Below are 18295 nucleotides of genomic sequence, written 5' to 3'. Positions count from 1 at the left end.
GCCCTAATCTGTCTGCTTGAAATGTCACCCCTGTATTGTGATGCCTACACTGACACATTGCCACACAAGAGGCAGCAACAGACGGGAGAGAGAATTAGAGAAATGCAGAGGTGGAGAGAAAAGAAAAAGAAATAAGACACAAAATGAAAAGCTAAAGGGGAAGATAGATGACCTATACACCATTCTCAGAAATCAATGGTGCTCAAAGACTCCATTCTTGTCCCTGCGGGTTTTAACCTCAAAATTACAATGCAACGATTGCAAATTACCAAACATTTATGTTGTGGGCTTTTTTAGTTTTAGTCTCTGAGCTCTGATGATAAAATATATATATTGTAGGGTGTTTTTGAAGCTTCACCCCTGCTTCAAACATAGGAGATAAACAGGGGATTTGTTGTTCTACTCTGGTTGGTCTGTGAGACGGTATGTCTAGAGCAGTGTTGAAGTTTGCATAACTGGTTAAGTACAAGATGATCAAAGCCTGATTATCTTGCTTTCTGGAGTTCCAAGTCAGGCTCTATCCACCGAGTCACTTTTGAAATGTCACTGCCGCCCCCAGGGAGCCCCAGAAGAACATACACGACTGAGAGAGAAAGCTATTTTTCACATTTACACACTCACTTTCCTGCTTGCTTAACTATTAGAAGATATGATTACGACTCATTCTGTGGACTAATACTAAGTGCAACATTTCAGTTAACTGAAGAAAAACTAGACTCGACCTCTGCTGTCCACCCACGCTCCATCTCACTGGACAAATGTGAGAAATGTACTTGTGTAAAAGGCTTGACACCTTAGACCTACTGCTGTCACTCATAGAGTGATGAAATCTTCAGATTTTCATGCATTTGTCCCTCAGTGTCTCATGCATCAGTGTTTCTTTTTGTATCATTGTCTTCATTGAAATGTATTTTTATACATTCTATGTTAGTTTATTATGTGTGCACTGAGACACTTTTTCTAAGTGACCTTGCATGAGGGTGTTGACAGAATAGGATGTCATTTAGTTACATCATGCTTGTCAAAGTGTTTTTATTAATCACAGGTCTATCACTGAATTGAATACATTTTTGTCCTTGTTACAGAGTTGCTACTGAAAACTTTAAAGTTTTTTATTACTTCAAATGTGTCACATTTGTTTCCCTTACATCTGGTCATCTTACTCATATTTTGGGGTTACACTGTAGTATTATTTATTCCCCCATGTCGTCATATAACTATTATAATATTACAGTTATTTTACATTATTGAAACCACACAACTATAAATTTCAACATCTGGACTGATGAAATACTGTAGCATTTCAATCAGTCAGAAGTGATAAATCAGACAGGCTTCCAACTATCTTTTACAAAAACATTCAGATCAAAGTCACATTCATTAATAGCAATTGTCTTTCTAATTTGTTCTATATACAATACACAGACATGTTAAATAAATAATTTGTGGGAGACTGTGAGAATTAAAGGCAACTTTAGCTGCTGAAATTATATACATCCATATATTTCAACTTAAATTAGAAGAAAACCATACAGCATGCCTTTCATGAAAGGCACTGAAGGAAGCTGAAAACCGACAAAGAGTGGAGAACCTGGTCCTGGTGTCCAAGGCTAGGTCCTGTGAATAAAAAAGGAACACAATAATAATGAAAATAGTGAAAAAGGAACAGATTAACAAATTTCCCTAGCCTTTTATTTTTTGAAGTGCTTTTTGTGGGAAGGATTCTGTTAGGAACTAATGATCATGGCATCTTATCTGCTGGCTGCTGAGGTTGAAACTTACACATCCACATGCGAATGCACATTCCACACATAGCAACAACACTGGAGATCTGAAGTGCCCGGCCACACTCGCCACTCATCAGGCAGTCCCTTGTCCGCAAGCAGCACTTGGGACAACTTTTCCCTGAGCTGTTATTGTCTGTGTCCTCATGTTTCTGGGGTTGAGTTTGCCTCGTGTCCGGGTGCTTTTCATCCCACTCCTCACTCTCACCTTTTCCCATGATGCTTTGGTTTGTTTGACAAAAGCAAGAATATGAATATAATGGTTTGAGGATAGATGGATCAGATCTATAAAAAAAAACACCAAGAATGTAACATTATATTTAATATCTTCAATAGCTTCACTATTGCTGAATTATCACAGGAGATAATGCCAGGCACATTATGTGCCGGCATCCACCCTCTCATTCCTCACAATACAGGCTTTGCTTACAATAACAACACTCCGTATCCAGTGACATAATGCTGTGATTTTGTTTTGTTTGTTGAGACTTGGCAGCTCTTGGTACGTCAGTGAATGCTATGAGTCAACCTTGGTTCATCGCACTTACTAGGGTGTGTTTTGTTATCACCGCCATCTCTGTTTAGTTTTGGGAATGTCGCCGATGTCTTCCTTAAAGAGGGCATTGTATAATCCTAACATACAGTAACACGCAAATAGACAATTTAGCACAATGTAAATGTGAAATCAATTCTACTAGACAAGCCACTGTACACTACTGAATCAGTGTGATGAAGATGTCTCAGATAAATCTATATCCTTTGAAACATCAGAGCAACGAACGTATTATGTGGAGAACTGTTTCATTAAAAAGAAATCATCTTCCACAAGTGTGAATCATTAACACTGTGGTCTAAACTTAAGTCCCTTTATGAACACTTTATTGAGTGAAGTCACATTGATTTGACAGATTAACAATTCTTCCACTGTGATGATCATTTCTCCTGCCAGGAATTGAGGTCCCCTGTTTTAACTGTCGGATACAATTGCTCCCCGCAGACATTATCAGATATTAAGTGATAACCCTGATGGTGAAATAACATCTTATCTATGCCATCCAGTGGCTCCCCATTTATTACCACTGACAGTAAATTAGATTGCTGGCATCTGGAGGGTATACTGGCATTTTGGGCGCACCTTTCCATCTCATTCTGCTTTCAAAACTCCATTGGTTTTCAATCATAAGTAATGAAATTCCATCAGCCTCCTCTGCCATGAAAGCAACTTGGAAAGGAAGTGAGAGACGGCCATTAAGAGTAGAGAAAAGGAGTAATGGTCTTACCCTTTGCTTTCAGAGTCGCCTCTCTGTCGGTTTGAATCTTTTCTCTTGTTGAGTAGACTTTCCTGAGAGGAGAGCAGTGAGCACACACCTTCACCTTTAAAGACACTCACAGGCTATTATAGACGGCAGAGTGTCGGCCTTTATGTCAGTCTCAGCTTACAGAAACAGAGCAGGTGTGTCTTCAGGTTGAACAGGTTTTACCAAGTGCACTACCCTGATGTGAATGATTTTATTTACAACTAACAAGCCACTCTACAACAAGCACAAGTCTGTGCTGATTCACACAAGTACAACAAGTAAATGCAACTCAGTAAATGTTTTCTAACGCTATTAAATATTTGTTTGCAGCAGTTTATATAGTATGTTTAGTACAGTAATTTTGTAAACAGAATTGAAACTTACATGTTCAATTCTGCTAATATTAGAAACACTAAGCAATCATATTTTTCCACCTATAAGAGAAAGTTTTTTGTGGTCAAAATTATTACTTAGTCATTTAGATAGAAAGTTAGATGAACTGTCTGAATCGGTCTAAAGTGAATTGAAATTTCAGCATTTCATTTGCATAATTCCGTCAATTAATTCATCTCCATGCACAGCAATATCGCCTTTTAATAGCCAATAACTAATACATTTCTCCTCAGCTGTGTGACAAAATATGTTCACAAGTGTGCTGTTCAGTGTTGCCGTGGAAATGCAATCAAGTTTTAATAAATAATTACACGGACTAATTAATTGATTAGACAGCACATTTCATTACATGATGAACAATGATGAATCGACAAAAGCAATTCAGGGAAGCAATTAAGGCACAAACAATTTTGAATATATTTAAGAAGAACTAATAATAAGAATTGCAATCTATTAAGAAAAGGAATTACTTAATTAACCCTTCATCATCTATAAATATAGCAATGTAAAATGCAAAGTAATTTATTCATGTTGTCTCAGCAATACATCTGAATTGGTGAAAAAGAAGAGAGGAAAACATACAGTAGAAACATGTGAAGTTTAAGATTGCAACTAAATTAATACCACTTGTGTCTGTATTTGACAACCTGAGAATGAGATCGGGCTGTGAAGTGTGTAGGAGAAAATTACGGTGGGAGCGAAAATCATGTAAAACATCAAAGCCCTATCTACAGTCAGTGTGTGGTTTGTCTGTTCTGGGCAACTGTAGAGTTGTGTTTCAGTCCACACAGTGAATATCCAATATTCACTCTCCTTTTAGCTCTGTTATGATCTTTATGAACTTCTGAGAAAAATATCTGACTTTCTTCTGTTGGCCATTTGTTGCTTGGCAGGCATCGTACATTAGATTTATCAGTGCTTTTTCACTGAAAACATCTGTTGGATGCTGATTAAAGTGGTGAGTGGAAACCAAAACAGTAAGGTTGCGGGTCAGAAAACCAAAACAATGAGCTGGAAGATGCTAAAACAGTCAGCAGCAACTCCCAACATGTGATTCCATATCTGAAAAGGATATCACAAATCTGAAACAGTAATTTAAATGGACCCTGGCTGGGTGGAAGCAGCTGTCAAAACAAGCGTCCATTGTGCTGAAGTGTCCTAAGCAACACACTGATGGGTTTCTAATGATGGGCACAAAGGGAACTAACAGCATGACACATGTCATATTTTATTTTCTTGAGCCTAGTAACCAAACATTGTAATATTATTTTGAAACTGCAAATAAATACACATGGAGATGCAGTAGTTGTTGCAGAAACACGGGGATTTATGCATTCATCCTCATATCTTCATGTTCAAAGTGCATATTTAGCGAAAGATTCAAGATTCAAAAAGTTTACTGTCTATCACATAATGATAGAAAATTGTATTAAGTTAGGGGCTCATAAATAACATAAAATCATGCTCCTATGAAAGACAATGCAATGCCATAAATAAATAAAGGCAGGTGTGCAAAACTGCATTAAAAAGTAGTGACTATTTGGCCTTATGTAAAATTTATTCTATTACAGTGGGAATAAAAGAGTTTCATAAGTTCTCTTTTTGGCAGCAAAAGCAAAGCAAATCTGAAATTCAATTTCATATTTTAATTACTTTGTCATGATGTTAGTCATGTACAAAGTAACAACTTGAGCATTTTAGTTCTTAACTGCTTCTGAAAAATGTTCCCAAGGTGACAAGTTTTATTAACACCTATATAGAGGATATTTTGCGCATTGGCTAAAAGAAAATTGGAAATCAGAATCATTATTGGACTGCCACGAGGGTGTTTAATGCTGAGAATGTGTAATGGTAACAGAGTAAAAAGAAAATGGAGCAAAACTAGTGAGTCAGCTGTAGTCTGGGTAGTCCATCTGCATCCATACTACTTGGTGTAATCAGTGGTTGTGTGTGGCAGCAGAACATTATTTGGCATTTACATCACTTCCTCCATTTTTTCTGTTTTTTGTCGGTTCAGTTGCTCTATTAACCAAGCAGGCAATATCTTTCAATATCTGGCAGAAACATGACAAGCAGTCCACCTTGTCAGAGTTCGTCCATGCAGCCACCACAATCCCAGGATGCACTCTGTCAGCTGTTATTGTACACCGACACACATACTGTATCACAATTGTTAAAACCAAGTATTTCTAGGGCTGTAGACGTGTATCTACAGCCAGCCCTGCTGGAAAATGTTGAGTGGTAATGTTAAAGAAGTAGATGAAGGAAGAAAATGCTTCCCTTGACCATGCATTATTCTGGTTGATGGTCCATCACCTTCGTTCTTTGCACAGTGAACACTGCACAGGATGGCAAGAACTGCTGCCTTGAATCTGGTTTGCAGTCCTCCAAAAAATCTCAACTTTTACAACGCTGTGACTTGTTTTCATCTGCACTTGTCTGTCAAAGTGTCAGAATTGAATGTAGGTCTGTGCTCTGCTGTTACGCTCAGTGAGATTGGGCAGTCCAGGAAGAGCCAAATATCTTTCTGCTCTACTGGTGGTTTGCTCATCCAAGGGCGTTATAACTGATTTTTAAGTGAGCATGTGCCCTCTTTTTATTACTTTTAAAATTCAGTCACATCAAAGAATTCTATACCCGAAGTTTTTTTTGTTTGTTGTTTTGTTTTTTGTCTGACTGTCTTTTATGTGGATTGATGATAAAATAACAATTATTGTATTTAATTTACAGTATATCATTTGTTGCAAAAGGAAAATTAACTGGTAATTAGTTAGCTTGTACAAACGGTAATATTTCTATCCTATATACAGTATATTCTCATTATAGGCAATATCTTTCAATATTTGGCAGAAACATGACAAGGATCCATCTCGTCAGAGCTCGTCCATGCAGCCACCACAATCTCTTTGTTTTGTTGTAGCCTTTTTTTATTATTTTAATCAATTTCCCCCCCTAAATTCTAAGAAGCAGATCAGTTTAGACACCCACGTTTTATGTCCCCATCCACCATAAACTTGAATTGCTGCTAGAAGACATTTTACAGCAAACAAAGTCCTTTTGCAACGTTTACAGATCAGAAAATGCTTAAAATAACAGCAAATGAATAAAAATAGGAAGAAGGGACAATACACCAGAGATCTTTAAAGGTTATAGATGATTGAACTACGCATCATTTACACTGCAAATTACTTACTTTCTCCCTTTTAAAGATTCTAAGCACTTGCATGGTAGCATGGTAGAAGGGATTTTTTTTTACTGTGAAAAGCTTTGTACAAAAGGTTCTGCCAAATCTAATGTAAAATATAAAGTTTAGCTCATTCAGTCAACTTGAGTGGAATTAATTATTACTGTATATGAATGTAGAAAGCCAAGCTCAGTAGGGAGTTACCATAATAAGTTACCCTTAAGGGGAACATAGACTCAGCTCCCACAGATGGATTCATCAAAAAGTTGACCAAATGAAACAACAACATATTTTTTGTTATTGCCCTCTATAATGGCAGAGTGTGTCTGTGCCTATTAAAACCGTAGCAAAGTCAGTTTTATGATGTCACCATGCTGTGATTAAGGTTGGATTAGGTAAAGGCACAGAAGAATCTTGGCTAGGATCAAGGAAAGATCATGGTTGGCGTTAAAATAACGACTTGGTTATGGTTAGGAAAACATCAGCAGTCTGGATTGCATTAGTGTTTCATTAAGGGGTAATGGATGTTTGTTACAATAATAACCACTTGGTTACAGTTACCGAACAACTGCAGTCCTGTTTAAAAGCAACTAATGCTAATCTGACAGTCCACCCCTTTTGACCTTGCTGGGTGGTTTGTCACACAGAACCATCTGGAAAGTCATTGTTGGAAACTGTTTGGAAAAGGGTAGTAGCACTTGGAGAGATGTGATAATAACGTCTCCTCCAGTAGAAGGTGCACTCAGTGTCTACAGATGGATTCTTACGTGGAGGTAAGGTTTTTGAAACTCTACAGTATATAAACAGCACCGGCAGCGGGGGCATCAAGACAAAGCTTAGCTTTCAGGTAAGCGGTGTGGCAGCAGGCATGGTACTGTAGCAAAAGCGTGAGCTCAAAAAGCCATAATAAAAAAGGTATTTTGGTTATATTATTTCAATAAAATGCCATGTGGGTGTAGTGGCAAACTCATAGGGTTTGCTTCACTTGGTGAAAATAGTCGATATTTTTGTTTTTCACATTAAAAAGTTAGGTGTATTTTTGTTCGGAGAGCTTTAACCTTTCATTACATTCTGCCTGATGACACCTTCAAAACATGAGAAGCTTGACAGTCATTGCACAATATTGATACTTCTCTATGATCTATTAATTACACTCTGTTTCTTTAAATGGGCTTTGCAATAAGTGGAGAAAAACATATCTGACACATCACCTACAATTTCACATATTGCAATGTCTGTACACATCCTGTACAAACTAATTAAGTGTGATTTGCTATAGCTCAGTTGATTGGCATGCTAGAAACGATTCAGCAGAGAGACACCATAACTCCTGTGCTACTTCAAAACCCTGGCCTAATTTAAAATGGTTATTTTCTCAGGTTATTGCCTTTTCTGTGTAGAATGTATTTTGTGTCCACTTCAGTTCCTTGTGTTTTATTAAACTGAAAATCATCGAGAAATTAAACAGAGGGAAAATTCATAGCTATTACCTTTTCATGTTGGGAATTAGGCCTTGAAGGGACTAGCCTCTTTTGCTGGCATTCATTCCATCTATCCATGAGTACTATTCTTTATCTGACATTGTTCTCTTTTCTTATGGTATCACTCCATCTTACTTGCCATCTCTCTCCTCCAACATTCTTCTCTTTCACTGCTCATATTTTATCTGTACATAATAGCACACCTACCCTGTATTCTCTTCTTTCACTTTGTTATTATTGTTTACACACATTCATCTGTGCATGTATAGCAGATTCTGTATTGTATTGCATCTGAACAGAACAGGGATGGAATCTTTGGCTGTTGAATGGCTGTCAAACATGCAGATGTGACCTTGATTATCCCTGAGGGGAAGGGGCGGTCATAAATCCAGCTATTATGCCATGGCGACTCTATTAATTCTGCTGCAACCCAGATGTGAAATACAACCAGGACATTTGTAGGGATATGACAGGTAACCATGATATTACACTACTGGTGACACATTAGATAATTCTGACGAAAAGCTGGATCTGTAAGAATGATATGCTGTGTTGTTGATTGTGGCTTTGGGAACCTTAATAATGTATTAGAGAGGTATTAATTACATTATGGAAACATAATGCTCACTCATGTGAACTGAGACAAAACACAATGATTAATTGTTAAAATATGTTGAACGGCATCACACAAAGTGCAGAAATCAGATTTGATTTTATGTAACAATAGTGAGGTTATTCTTGAGCATTGGCACAGATTTGTTTGCTAAATTCCAGCATATTTTTTGACATTGGTTTGGAAAGAAGGAAACAGCTTTGCAGTCATCTTCTTGTCCTTGTGTATCAGCTAATACGAGAAAGTAACAACCAGACTAGGAAGCACATTCTCAGCTGATATTCGCAGCCTGAGGTTAGAAGTGAGTTTGACCACATATGAAACGCACCATTTAGCCCGTGTTTGCCATTCCTCCCTCCACTCAGCATGAAGATAATTGGATATAAAACATCAGTGAAAAGTCATAGCTCTACTCCTTCTACCCCTGCATAGCCTCACAGGACCAATTCACACAATAAAACACCATTATATCTCATCAATGGCACTTTAAATGTGGTGGACAGAGGGAAACGGTCCAGTAGTCCGTCTTATAATTCATGTGGATGCAATTCTCATTGACCTCAACCCCCGCTGGATGACCAGTTTCTTTATGTTTCCTTCTGCTGTGTCAAATCCCAGCTCTCATTTTTCTGTTCTATAACTCTGAGTCTGCTTTATTGTACCTCTGCAATAACATAATGAAAAACCCTACACCTCACCATGTCGATCCACATAAAGGGGACACTCTGCAGGTTGCAATTACTTTGATAGCAACCATTTCTCTACTCTCACTCTGTGATGCTTTCCCCCCTGATTAATGACTAAACAATCAAGATTTCTCAACAACAATGTAGAAGCTGCAAGACCTGGAATTTTGTGAACTATGCTGCAAAATGTCACGTTATAGAACCCAGGCAATTCAAATTTCTGATTTTAGGGCGTCTCAAAAGGATTGCTGATCTGTCTTTCAGTAAAATTATTTGTAACATAATGGAATGGAAGTGAAACCGGTTTGGACTGAACTGAACATGGCAGTAACATGGCATTAAAATGTTCATTCAACAATCATGTAACATATATACTGAAACATATTTGACTTACATGTCATGGAAATGTGTGGCTTTTGAAAACTTAGTCAAGAAGTAAATATAATAAATGTGTGCGTGTGTACACGTAAAAAAATGTGTACAGATGTTAAACATCCTTCTTGTTGTCGTTGGAGCGCTAATCACAGTGTACCTTTTTCTGTAGGTGCTGTTGGCAGGCTGAATGGGCATACCTGCCGTTGTTAGATCATACACATACCATCTTTTCATTGCAACCTGGCAGCCCAGAGGAAGCTCATGTGAGGAAAATTGGTGGTTCATTGGTGGTTGTGTGCTCATCTATTAATATAATATTAGCTCAACAAGAACTTCTGGTTGGCAGAAACAATAGGGAGAAATATGGGTAACTGCCCTCTTTATTTTGGAATTAAGCTAAATAATTTGACTATTTGGGTAGCGGTGCACAAAATATAGTCTACCAATATTTCACTCCTCTCAGAAGTTAAATAATGTTTTAAAACATGAAAAAGAAATAGGAAAAAAATCTATATATAATAATAATAATTTAATAATATATAATATATAAAACACAACAGTTGTGCATTACGGAATATTATATTCAGACTGAGGAGGATCCCTATGTGAGTTACCCTCCAGTCAAAGCTGTGCTGTGAGTCAATAAATCTCATATTCATCTCATATTTATAGGTTGATGATGGAGTCTACATACTGTAGGATCGCCATGGTTTGAAGGGTGGGATGAAGCATCAACATCTAGTGATGAAAGGCCTTACACCAGATCTGCTTATTAGGTTACTGGGCTTTGCAACCCTTAATGGAAAGAGAGAAATGGTAGGTCAGTAAGTGTGTGAGTATGTGAGTTTGTAGCAGGTATAAAGCGTGAAATATAGCTGCAGTGAAGGGTGCAGCATAAACCTGGCCACTCTAACTTTTTTTAATTTGGATTGGCAAGTCAGCTGCCAGGATGGCAATATTTTATCATCAAGTCGTTTTCTGAGTATCCCGCTCTGAAGCAGAGTGGCTCTCCATCATGTTTGTCAGAGGGGACTTTATTGAAGAACACTGAGACCGGATTGGATGCTGGGCACACATTGACGTGTATGGAAGGGGGTGTGTATGGGGGCTGGTATTGGTGGAGTGATTATATTGAATGTGCAGGCAACTGAGTTTCTTTGTCGCTAACAAGCCATGCCCTCAGTCAGACTCTTTAGTTTACACAGAGCTTCCGAGTGCTGATAAGGGTTAAGTCTTCAAAAATGAGCGATAAAATAAACTACCGTTATTCAATTCAGTTTCAACAGTCAACCAAATGTCCATAGCATAGAAATGAAACATGTTCCCCCCAAGGCTTTGTCTCGAGATCATGTCCTTGCTCTCAACAGCATAATAGTTCATACTTTGCAATACAGGAACGAAAAATCCTTTACAACACTATTTACATCCATTAATATTATATTATATTTGCTACTGACTTGTCTGTATAGATTCTTGCAGGTAATACAATGTCTGAACTGTAGTTAAGGAGTTTCGCCATCATTCTTGTCATAATGCTGCAATTTCCCAGCTTGGGATCAATAAAGTATATCTATCTATCTATCTATCTATCTATAACAGTATTTTCTATCAGTGAAATCAGCGAGTAACCACTTACAAGTACTTTATATTGTACTGAAAAGCTGAATGTCTGTAATTAGCATGTAGTGCATTTTTTTAATGAACAAGGTGAGCAATGTCAAAAGTCATTCATGAGAGTGAATTTTTTCTGGCATACTTATTTAACATACAATTACTCATTCTTGTCCCAAGGGCATCTTATTCTATGCAGCACCATAGATTCCAACATTCTGTTGGACAGCTGAAAAAAGTTTTAATTGCTGTCTTTTCTGAAAAACACAAGTTTACTGTAATTATTTGGGTTTTTGTGTCGGTCCAGAGTTTGTTCAAGGACCCCTGGCTGAAATATAGTGCTTATGAATCCTCAAGGTAATGGAAAAGATGCTCTGCTGACAGGCAGCAGAGACCCAGGGTCATGTTTTTCCTTGCAAACATAAATCTTGGCCTCCTCTTGCCCCCTGCCCGCCCTTCTCGTGCATTTGTTGCAGGAGCCGTCTTTTGGCTATCTTGACTGATTGAGAGGCATGATTTATATCCACGGGCCAGGACTATAGCAGAAAATTCAATTAAACGGGGGAACATAAATAGAAGATAAATGAATAAGTGCCCTCACATCTCTGCATTTCTCTTTCCCACAGGCCTTGATCCACATGAGATACATTAAATGCATTTCTGTAAAAAGTGTGTATTCACGAATTCTTGATGACTCACAGTGATATGTTAATTGTGTCAGCAGATTTGTACATTTGTGGGTAATTGAGGTATACGGATATATTGAGGTAAACATACATATTTATACTTAGGCAGAAAAGCAATCACTGAGAGAGACAGCAACAAGGAAAGGTAGAGAAGTCTAATGTCTGTCCTTGAGAGGAAAACAGCTGAGATGTAAACTGTTGTTGCCTCAAAGAATAGGACACATTCTTTCTTTAGTATGTCAGTGGAAGGGGTCATTAGTTTAAAACTAATGACCTCTCTCTCTAACTCTCCTCCTTATAGGTTGCTAAAGTGACTTTTGAGATTTGATACTTAAACCTTGAAAGATCTGTTTCCCGCTCCCAATTTAGACCTGACCTTTCCAAGCAGCCAGCTAGACTATACCTCCACACATGAAAATAGGATCAACTCAGGAAGGACGCCATCAGTCTCTCTGTGCTCATCACTCAGACAAAACAGTTGATTGTGAACCAGCATGTGCGCTCTTACAGTATTGACATTGCCGGTTGTTTTACTGCCTAATTTGCCAGGCTGCTGAAGTATTTATAGACCTTCCCATCCAAATGCACCACATGTAAATTAAGCTTCATCATAAATAATCCATTGGCAAACTATGCAGCCCTATAATTGGAAACAGGTACAAAATACTTGTTTCCTGCCTTCATAATATGCCAGAGTTTATTTTCTGTCCTGCAGTGTTATGGTTGTTTTGCTTCCAGCGAGGATCATTAATATATGACTCCCTGTTTCAGATGCCCTTGCTCGACAAGGAGTTCTAAATCTGTACAAGTGGTTAGGAGGACACTCATCTTAGCTTTGCGGGGCCAAGCCTGTCTTCCTGCTTAAGTAGGAACTAATTTATGCCCGGTGATAAAAAATACATAAAATAAAAGCAAGGAGTAGCTCGGGGCAAGAAATGGCAATAAGAGGTGTGATCCCTCATTGGCAATAATTCAGAGTGATTTATAACTCAGTGACAGTAGGGAAAAGGCTTCACCAGCATGTCAGTCAAATTCATCCCGCCATCATGAACAGAGAATATGTCAACTATATGTGTGTGTAGGCTGTACAAACATGTTATTTCCAGAGAATGTGAGAATTTGGATTTTTGGGGTTTTGTATTTTCCTGAATTTGTCAAGAAATAAGAAATTGAAATCTGTAATGTTTATTTATTAATATATAATTTTCCCACCCGTCTATGTGATGGAGTATTAACACATGGCACATTTGCATGATTGGAAGTGCTTTTCATGCTCTGCAATTGATAAATGATCAGGTCATCGTGTCACACCTGTCGTGGGTTGAATTGACAGAAAAGTAAATAATATATTCCCAATTACATTCACATTACCAGGCTGGTACTACATTTTACTCTGCTTTATAATAACGACGCAGAGACAACACTTGAAGCTCAGCCCTCTTTACATGTTATAGATTAGAGAATTTATGTTACTAATTTAGAATGACACTTTCAGCAATTTCTATTAGGTGAAAACTGCTAGCGATGGAAATATATAATGTGTTAGCATGTATTTATTCAAAGCATTATTTTCATAACTATATTTTTGTATTAAAATGCCCAAGGGTCACTCTTGCTCAACCCCAGCTGGCAGCCTCTCCGACTCTGCCTCTCTTTCTCCCGCGCACACACAAATTCACACACAAATATGAAAAGAGAGACAGCAGACTCAACGTACAAGTATACAGATGCTCATGCACACAGTGTACACAGGGCGTGCACACACCCATGGACACAGCCAGACATGCCTGATGCAAAGGTGAGGAAATGAAGGCTGTCGCCATGTGGGGCGCCGATAAAAACGCCATTCCCTGCTTCACTCCCTCTGCTCCATACCCATAGCATCTGCTCTGCCCTCATTAATCAAGGGAGAGGTGGGCAGGGGGTTGCCACTTGAAATAAAGCTTGATCATCACATGGAGTGCTGTGGACCACATCCTGGCATTTAGCTAAACTGTTTTTGTCGTGTGTCTTACCCATCCTCCCTCAAGGCTACACTGCTTGTTAGTTTTCCTCATACGCTGTGTCACATAGCCAGCGCAATATGAGCCCAACGGCATCTGTTGGGGGATGTCACCCTGTGACCTAGTGGAGAAGATGAAGGCTGTTAACCCCCTGCCCACGTGTGGCGTTTAACTTGGGCTTGACAAAGCAACCACCACCAGGTACAGAATCCCGAGAGGGTCTCTGACTCTCTACAAAACATGAGTGATGCTCGAGACACCACATCACCACACTGATGTATTCCCTCAGCAGCCTGGTGGGACCAGCAGACTGTGTGTCCTGTATTTTGCTGTTCATCATTTCAGAGGAGAATGAAATTTCCTTTGAGACACTCTCTGCCATCTCATCCTTTCAAATAGAGCCTCACCATGTTGTGTTCTTGGCTGGCCAGAGGCTACAGAGACTCATCACAGCCTTGCTTGTGTAGACATATGTCACAAAAGACACAAGGACAGGCATTTGAATGCCCAAGGACACCATTAGGGGGGTCTTTCTGCCAAAGTTAAAAATTCAGGGAGATAAGAGCAGAATAGGGCCTTTACAGTCCCTCTAGGGGTTTTCTGTTTCTTTTCTTTTCTTCTTGTTTTTTTTTAGTTATTGAGTCCCAGAAAGACAGGATATACAATGTTAAAATCCATTTTGATGTTATTGTGAGAAAAAATGCAATGATAGGTCTTACACAAGAACTTACTGGTGATCATCACATGTAATATGTTCTAGTGAAACCAAAAATGAGTTCGGGAATAGATTCACAGGAAGGCCCTGTTTGTGGGCATTTCTGTCTGTAGCAGTTAGCCTATGCAGTTAGGTAGCCATAGTTGAATGTGCATTTGTTTCTCCTCATGAATTCAGTCTAACAGGTAACTTTAGTGCGTCCTAACAACAAAACAACAAGATAAAGCAAATTGTTAGTTACAGGTATTCCATTAAATATTATTCGGTTTTAGTAACTTTGCTAGAGGCTTGGTTGAAGTGATACATAGCCTGAGGGACAATACTGCCTGAGAAGACATGTTGTGGTTACAAAAAGGTTTGTTTGTGGGAAATTGAAGTTTGACTCTTATTTAACATTCTAAGTGTTTGATTTAATACATTTTTATCTGAGTTGGATTATTTTTTGTAATGGTCTAAGTCTTCCAGCATGACCATTTCTTGCAGAAAAATAAGTCATTGTTGTGCAATATATTATATCCACCTGGGTTACCATGCTATTTTATTTTTGTTGCACTAATTTGATGCGTTGGTTTTCCATTTTAAGGAATTTTCACTGACTGAATATTTGACTTTTGCCTTTAATCCTCAGTAATTACACCATGAATTAAAAAATATTATACCTTGAACTAACACACAAGATTAAGAATCTGATAACTATGCTGATATGAGAGGCGCCAGCATCAGCTGAACTCTGTAATGAGTGTATAATAATTTTGTTCCTTTATAAGATCACCTTTTTCATTTTGTTTTTTTTGAGTGAGAATATGAGGATTCTCTTTTGCTCATACTGAATATGGTTTAGAGCAGTTTCTTATTGTAACCTCAATTTGACTTTCAAGCTGTTTTAATGCTGCCATTATAAATGAGGAAACCCTGATCATGAGCAATTGTTTGCAGTGGGTTATGTTTTTTTTAATGTCAACGCTATATTTGGGGTTTACATTTGTCTTGCAGCTTGTCCAGGGAGACTTTGAAAGTAAGATGCTGATTGCAAGTTAAGGTTAGCCTAACACAAACCGTGAACCATATTCTATAACTATTAGTATAGTTTAAATTAAATGAATAAAAACTACTTTTAAGTGCTGTACTAATTTTCCTCCTATCCTGAAAAAAAATCATATACCTCTGGCCAACCAGCAACAGCCACCATGACTGTGTTCTTTATGCTTGCTGTTTCCAAGCAACTGTAACCTTCAATTAATGTGAGTGGACTATGGGGAACAATGCAAATGACGTTGGAAGCATTTATTATCTGATTTTAAGTTTTTTCAGCTCGAGGCATTCAGAGCGTTCCTGCAAAACTGTGAGGTGTCCAGGGCGCATTAGCAACGTGCAAACACTTCTTGCCTATAGAAAACAACTGGAAAAACACACCTCTCACAGCAAAACTGCATCCTGTTGGACTGGGTTTAAGAGCCTTGTCACAGTCCATAAAGTGTCATGTGCAGCAGATGTGTTGAGTATGTGTTACCTTTTGGGTCGTTGAGAGGGACACAGTGACACCTCACTGAGACCCTCTATCATTGAGCACCTCAGAGAGCTTTCATAGTCATGACAGAATACAGCCAAGAACCATTTGTATCCAATCATGACAGCTAATGACAAATGCCCATCACCGTGGAGATACAACATGATTAGTGTATAAGTATAAGAGGCTCTGGAAAGAAGTATCTTGATAGCAAATGACTTCTGCGCTTGAACCCCCAGAGACTATCATACTTATAATGATGTGTATTTCAAAGGCCAAATAACATTCCGATGATGAAAGTGCATCTCACCATGTGTTATCATAATAGGCACACACTGCAGTCATCTCCACTGTGCTTGGCTTCAGTTCAGTCATTTGAGTGCCTCAGAGACTGAAGGGATGGTTCTGGGGGGTTTATAATGTGACCTTCATAATCACAACTAATTTCCTCATTGCCACCTTCACCACTTGAACATGAAATAATGCATGTTTCATTCTACCCAGTTTCTACCCAGTACCTCAAAGGTACCAGCAAAGTAGTCTATAAACAGCATAGATATAGTACTTCATTAATTCTGTGTTCAAGTTTTTTAGGCCAGGAATGATTTGTTTACCTGAACTGTATGCACAAAGTTTTTTTTTCCCGTAAGGGCTCAAACAATACAGTCCTACATATTGATTAGCAGATGCCTTTTGGGGCCCTGAGCAATTGTTAAGAATTCAGCCCTGCCTTTTCAATGGAAATCAGGGGTGAAGCATGTATAATCTATACACATGCTTTGAATGATTTATTACCTATTATTTTGGTATGGAACCAATTTGTTTCATTAAATGCACTTGTTTATTTATTGAGCTGTTGGGACGAGGTTAAAAATTAATAAGCAAATAATTGCCAACAAAAGCAAGGTTTCATGCAAGCTGCTCAATGAAATATTGCTTCGCAAAGTGATCCCCACACACCCTCAATATGCACAGCAAAATCTTTTTGCAACCTTTATTAAAAAGCCCTTACATGGTTAATGGAGGATATCATACATACTCCATAACTGATGTTCAATTCATGCACTGTGATATTCAACGCACGAAAAACACAGAATGTTTAATGGCAAGAAATGGCAATGTCCTTTCACCCTAAACTAAAATAAACCCTTTTCTAAGACATTTACTCTAGAATTTCAAAATGTAGTGTGTGTGTGTGTGTTTTTTTGTACTGTATAAATGTTGTATTCCTCCTTGCAACTCTTACTCAAGCGTTTCTCATTATAACTCTTTCTATTTTTCTTTCCTTTTTGCTTAATTATGCAGTGTATATGGCATGAAGAGGCAACTGATGCATTTGTGCAGAAAAATGGTTTGCACACATATTGTTTAATTACAATAAAGCTGAACCTTGAACCTTCTCCCACTTGACTTCCTGTACTCAGCAAAATGATTCACATCCTTCAATATTGTACACTAAAAAATATATGGATGTCCTGCAGAATTTTTATTCATCGTGAATAACACCACAAAATACTGGAGGTAAAAAAATTAATAAAGGACATCCGGAAAAACACAAAATATTCAATATTAAATCTTTGTAAAAACATTAGCTTTCTCTTGCAGCTGCAGTTTGATTTACATCCATCAGCCAATGTCATGTGCTGTTTCCTGCAAGTACAAAATACATTTCTTATATACTTTTTATACATTTATCATACACTATAAAGATGAGTGTTATCTACAGTAAAGTATTAGTGTAGTGTGCTCTACAGAATTGTAACTAAAATCAAGTTTACAATCTTCTTCCATGCTTTTCTAAGTGACACAAAGAGCCAATAGTTTAGAGATCCAATGAAGAGAGAAAAAGGCCAGGTACAACCACTATTTCTCATTCTGTGTATGTGTGTGTCTCCAAATAATTTCCTTGGAAATCTCAGTGACCTTTAAGTCTTCTGAAAGAGCCACCTTCTTTTAAAG

The 18295-nt window shown here is 38.0% G+C and overlaps 1 long non-coding RNA gene across 1 annotated transcript; it reads right to left on the bottom strand.

Moving 5' to 3' along the window:
* Positions 1–1023: 1023 nt before the first annotated feature.
* On the bottom strand, positions 1024–3360 carry LOC118332028. Its single transcript, XR_004796908.1, has 3 exons — positions 3065–3360; positions 1783–2069; positions 1024–1617 (listed from the first exon to the last, which is right to left on the bottom strand). It is a non-coding gene; the product is annotated as an uncharacterized LOC118332028 (long non-coding RNA).
* Positions 3361–18295: the final 14935 nt, after the last annotated feature.

Source organism: Morone saxatilis, unplaced genomic scaffold (genome assembly GCF_004916995.1).
Source record: "Morone saxatilis isolate NCDOM2014 unplaced genomic scaffold, NCSU_SB_2.0 Contig1, whole genome shotgun sequence".
NCBI classification, from domain to species: domain Eukaryota; kingdom Metazoa; phylum Chordata; class Actinopteri; family Moronidae; genus Morone; species Morone saxatilis.
Note: the sequence above shows the minus strand (reverse complement) of the source record. Positions and strands in the feature narration are given on the sequence as shown.